Consider the following 6,237-nt stretch of genomic DNA (forward strand, 5'->3'; position numbering starts at 1 on the left):
AGGAACCGTTTCTCACAATACCTGTACCATTTGACATTCCCACCACACTGCACAATGTTTCTTGTCTGCATCATTACCAACACTTCCTTTCCTGTTTCTGCTATTTGAATGTGTGTGTGTGTGTGTGTGTGTATGTGTACTTAGCTCACCTTTTGGGTCGGAGAACACTGGACTTCACATTTTTATATTGCCAGTTCATGATGTGGACCATCTTTTCTTGTGCTTCTTCCCACCTGGAGAAATAGCTCTTCCCATTTTTAATGAGTTTTCTTATTGTTGAATTTTAGAAATTTTAGAAATACATTTTGTATATGATCTTAAAATATTTTTTTCCTAGTACATAGATTTTTTTGTTCTGTCAGTTACATCCTTTGCTGAAATTTTTAATTTTTATGTAGTCCACCTTATTTTATTCAAGCTTTTGATAAATGCAAGAAATCATTGTCAAAAAAAATCATTGTCAAACCCAGTTTCATGCAGCATTTTCCTTATATTTTATTCTAAGAGTATTACGTTTGTAAGCCTTATATTTATTTATGTCTTTTATCCTTTTTGTGGGGGACAAAGCCTTACTGTATTGCTTAAGCTGAACTCATGGGTTTGAGAGATCCTCTTGCTTCAGCCTCCCATGTAGCTGGGACTACAGACAGGTATGTGCCTCTGTGCCCAGCATTCATTTGTTTTTGTATAAGATGTTAGGCAAACCTCCATTTTCATGCTTTTGTGGATAACTAGCTTTCCAAGCTCCATTTATTGAACAGATTGCCTTTTTTTTGAGACAAGTGTCTTGCTATATAGTTTATATATAGTCTGGACAAGAGTGGTTGCTACAAAGGTTGGAGGAGTTGTTGGCTTCTGGATGAGTTGTGACCTAGAGCTATCTATACTTTATGACATGGAGAGTGAGGGAAACAAAGGTGGTTGAAGGATTTGGGAGAATCCCTGAAGTTTTGGGCCTTGTTTTTAAGGATGAGTGCCCCAACAACTAAGATGCAGTGGAATTTCCATGGTAGTGGAATTTTAGTAGAGAATATGTGGAACTGGATTTTGACCAAGTCAAAAATGTTCCAGATGTCCCACATGGACATGCTGGTAGCAGTTGTCACACTTGCCTGAAGTTGAGGTGTTCAGGATGGAGACTTCCACTATCTGAAGCTGTGGGCCCAATTTAGGGGGAAGTGTCTTTGGACTCTGGAGATAGTGCTGTCAGGGAAGAAGGAAGGGAAACAAACGTTTTCTGTGTTGGATGATGATGGTGGCTGTCACAAAGACATGAGGGAATGGATTGGCTCTATATGTGTGCGTGTGCGTGCCTGTGTATGGGAGACAGAGGGTCAGGTTGTTGAGAGTAACAGGATTCTCGGGGAAAAGCAGACGCCAGGTGCATAACAAGACCGGTCCGCCCTGGTGATCAGGTAGTAGTGAGGTCAGGGTGGGGCTTATAACACTGTTACGGACTCATCAGGTTTTATGGCAACTCTTGGTGATACCTAGAGGTTTCTTTGGAGCTATTGATCGCTTGGATGGAAAGTGGAGTCACCTATACAGGTGGCTGAGCCGGGGGTGGGGATGGAGCTGTGGAGGTGAGTGCAGCTGATTTCTGACTAGTGTGAGGTAGAGAAGGGCATGACTGCTTATGGCACAGCATGAGCAGTAGAGTTGGAGGACATCCTAGGTCGGATTGAGTGGACGGTGTGGGAGAATGGTGAAGTCCTCATACAGGTATACAAAGCTGAAGTTAAAGCAAGAAACAGTTGGATGGAACCCTTCAGAGCAGGGCTTGGGGATGCTCTAAAAATTAGGAGAGCTGGGTGTTCTTGGCATTACAGAGGCAATACGATTCTAGTTGTATTTTCCCTTCTCTGCCTGAATTACTCATATGGAGTGGTGTGTTGGGAAGTCGCAGGGAAATGCCTGTGATGCGTGGGTGGAGAGAATGAACAGGGTTGCAGCCTTGGAGGCTCTAGAGAGCTGAAGCATGCGGTATCCAAAGAGTAAGGTGAGTAGAAGGGATGGGACCCTACTTACCAGCTTTGATGATGCTTTTCTGCCTTCTGTCACCGCCTCCCCCAGACATAGCAATCAGTGGAAATTAGAGGAGAGTAGACGCTGGGGTCCCTACGACCTGGTATTTGTTCCACATTGGGACCTAGGCAGGGGCTTCCAAGAGAATGGGTGTTCAGTTGGGGAAGGAGGAGGGCTGGAGATCCTGAAGGCGGAAATGCGTCATTGACTATATCCATGAGATTTTAATTCGCTGATATGAGTGATAACCAGTGCCCAATTTTTATATTTTCTAGAGTGGGGAGCATGCCACACTATACCGCACAGCCGTGGGGGAAGCAGCAGATGTAGTCAGGAAGAAGATGCAGGGTTGGGTGAAAGCATGCTTTATCAGAGAATGAGGTGGGGAAGCCAGGGCAAATGAGCGGATGTTCAGCTGATTAGAATAAGCCTAGAGCTGGGGATATAGCTCAGTGGCACAAGCGCCTGCCTAGAATAAGCCTGGCCAGCCTCGGGAAATAGGAACTAGCTCTCGTGTCATACCAGGCGTTGGATTGATTTAGGGTGGTGGAAATACTGGCGAGTTAGGTGGGGAGGTGGTTCAGAGTATGGGCCCTAGATGCTAAAGAAAACTGAAACAAATTGGCCTGTTAGTCTGGCCCTGTAATTAATAGATGCTGAGTGTGTAAATGCAGATCTGTGGAAACACAGCCAGAAGCTGTTCATGTGAACTGTCATAACTTTGGCAGGGCCATGTGGTCCCTGAGGATGTGGCCGTATATTTCTCCAGGTCAGTACCCCACAAGGGACAGTGCCGTGTTTGTCATTCCTGAGCTGCCCAAGCCAGCAGCCAGAGCATCAGTCCCCTCAAGATGGCCCGACTGTCCATGCACACACGTAGGGGGTCTCTTTCATGCGTCACAAGCAGTCATACTCCACAACTCTGCCCACTGGCTTGAGTTTGTGGTTCTGGTTCAAACCAGAGTACTTGTGTACTGGGCTGGGCAGTAACCACTGTCCATTGCAGGGTTGGGTCGTGGTTAAACCCATCAGTGTACCCAGCATCAGCTAGAGGTTCCTCTTTCCCTTCTGCGTAGGGACAAGAGGTCAAGTCCTGTAGTCCATCCTCCCAGGTGGGTTCCTGGGTCCTGTACATCACGGGCCCCAAAACTGTTGCCAATTTGGCTGCCAGTAGGCTGGCTGAGAGAGGCCTGCTATTGGAGGTACACGCATCAACGTGTGAGAATGGGAGCCTGTGCCACCCCACTCCTGGGACACCTGAGCCCAGACCTCTATCTGTGACTCCTCACAGACCTGCAGGGCAGCATACAGTGCTACTGCTTTTCAGTCAGAGATTGCCAGCTCTCAGCTCCCTTCCACAACTTTGGCCAAAACCCAACAGGGTGCTTCTGCTTCCCTGAGTGTGCCACAGGCCCCAGCCAAATCCGTCATCATCCAAACGAATGGTGAGGATAAGTGGCAGGTTACAGGTTAGGGTCAATGGCTCATAGGGCTTGCGCCTGTGTGGCAGCCTTCTTTGAGTCCTGAAAAGCAGCTTCCTTTGTGTCTGTCCAGCAGGCAACTTCCATTGTGTCTTTTCAGTCCCATGTTGTGCCCCTTTTGGTCATCTGGTACAAAGGGCACAGCAGGGTAGCTATGTGCAGTACATCCACCAAAAACCTAGCAAGCCCACATGTGCCTGTAATTGGCATACTGTCATGGGTCTGGTCTTACCCAACCATAGCACACCTAAGAATCTGACAGACAAGCCCGTTCCCTGGACCTTGTCTTTGTCCATGGCCCATCCCCATGCCAGCAAAGCTTCCTTCAGACTGTGCATGGTGGCTTTCAAATCTGCGAGACAACCAGGTTAACATAATGTCATCAATACAAAACAGTGACACGGTGTGGCTTGCTCCAGGTGGCCAGGTCCTGGGGCACCAGGCTATGCTACAGAGTTGGGCTGTGCAAATAGCTGATTAAAGCTGATTAATGTTGTGGCAATATCTGCGGGGTCCATTGCCTGCCTCCTGGGTGAGGGAAAATTGGTGACTGCCAGCATCAGGGTGAGACTTTACAGTCATCGGCCATGACCTGTCTGGTTTCTGCATGGACCATACTGCAGGGCTAAGACCGTCTGTCCCATTGCTTCGTGACTTCCAGGTGACCGGTTCTTCTTCATGCACACAGCCCCCGTGGCCTGTGGGTGAGTCAGTGGTGCTGCTTGGTGGGGATGGCTTTGGACTACGGTTTTTACCACACAGATTCGTAACCAGAATTCTCCCTGTGTGGTGCTGAGCCAAGCACCAGTCAGTACGTCCACCTCCAGTATGTACTGAGCAACTGGAGAAACATAAACATCACGCAGGCATTGAGGCAAGCACCCAACACCCAAAGTCACCCGGGTCTTCCTGACCATGATGCAGGGACCTCCACACCCTTCTATGCCTGCAGTATGTCCTGTAAAATGGTCTGGGTTGCCGTAGATGAGGATCGACTCAGCTCCAGTATCCACCAATGGCAGTATACATGGCACACTGTGTGTGTGTGTGGGGGGGCAAATAGGTCCACATGTGGCTTCCGGTCTCCTGGGACCCCCAAGACCCTGGAATCATAATTCGCCTTCTATGAGGTAAAAGGAGGCCAGTGTCACTTCTTCCTGCTTCACCAGAGCTGCTTTGGCCTTCTGGCCCTGGCCCATTGGCTGGTATTTTTTAGGGGTTTTTTTTGTTTGTTTGTTTTTTCTCCGGTACCGGGAACCGAACTCACGACCTTGCGCTTGCCAGGCAGGCGCTTTTGCCGCTGAGCTAAATCCCCAGCCCCCCATTGGCTGGTATTGTTGCTTAGGGCAAAAGGTCTGGCACCAACCAACGTTCGGGGGCCCCAGAGCCTGTCTGGGGAGATGGGCAGGCTCAGCCAGAGCCCCCCTCTTCTCCTTTGCCAGCACAATTCTCACAGCGCTTGCCTTACCTCGGTGCTTCACTTCCGTGTTTCCCAGCCTCGCCAAGGCACCCACAGCGTTGTGGAATGGGCGATCTGCAGAGGGTATCCAAGGGCTACCGCTGCCCCAGACACGTCAGCTGCCCGCTCACCAGGGTCACGTCGTTCGTGCGCCATCAGCAGTTCGTCATCTGGGCTACAGTACTCAGCACAAACATCACCTGCCGCGTGCCCGTTTCACAAAGCACAGTTATCGAGTGTAGATGGTGATGTGCTCCAGCAGGTCGCCTGGATCGTCCCCAAACAGTCGAGCAACAACCATCAAACAAAACAGCTTATCACAGTCTGATTAGCTGCTTCTGGGGTTGTGCTCTGCACATCCTGCAGAACCGGTCTCACAGGAGGGGCGCTGGTTGTGTTGGCCTTTTGGGACATCTCGTGGGCTGACTGTGTGTTCTCAGCCCCATCACCCACAGCCGTAGCAGCCACACGGGTACTGCTTCACCCACCTTCTGCTTTGTTTTGCCAGCTCCTGCAGATCCATGGATGTACACGTCGTGCACGCTGTGTGCCGGGTAGAGGTAGGCAGCCCACCCAGTCTTTCTCACGGTGCTAGGGGTCCCTCTACCTCCCCGCCACCACCGCTGGGCTAGGGGTTCCTCTACCTTTTTGATGAGTAGATTGCCTAGCATGCAAGCCCAGGGAATTTTCCAGGGCATTTTCTTGGACATAAGGACTTACACTTCTGGAGGAGGCAGTGCTCCCCACACCTTGCAACCTGAGCTCCACAGCAGCCAGCCGTTGCTCAAGGTCCTCCTCTGTCTGCGTGGCTGGTCTCCTTGCCAGAGAAGGCAAGCTGCCTTTTGATCTATGCAGCAGAAGAGAGTGAAAAGCAATCAAGCCACCTGCCCTACTGTTTCATGACGAGGGGGGGAATTTGTCTGTCTACCACTTCTGAGGCCTGCAAGACATCCCTGGCCTCCAACTGACCATTTCCTAGTCTTCTGGGGCCTTCCAAGTTGCCAGGAAGATGGCTACAGAGCCATGGTGAGGCCAGGGTCGCTTACCAGCAATTCCCTGGGGCTCTCCCTTGCCTGTGGGAGCTATTTCCACAGCCTCCGTGGGACCACTCACCTCAGTGTCCTACCAAGTATACCAGTTGTCAGCCCACTTGGGGGGCCCAAGAGAGACTTTCGCAGGTGAGGTCTCAAGGTTAAAGAACACACATGTGCAAGACATCAGCAACAACAGCAGGCAGCATGGAGCAGAGCAGAGCGCACAAGAGAACCACCT

Source organism: Chinchilla lanigera, unplaced genomic scaffold (assembly GCF_000276665.1).
Source record: "Chinchilla lanigera isolate Chin_1 unplaced genomic scaffold, ChiLan1.0 scaffold00183, whole genome shotgun sequence".
Classification (NCBI taxonomy): Eukaryota; Metazoa; Chordata; class Mammalia; order Rodentia; family Chinchillidae; genus Chinchilla; species Chinchilla lanigera.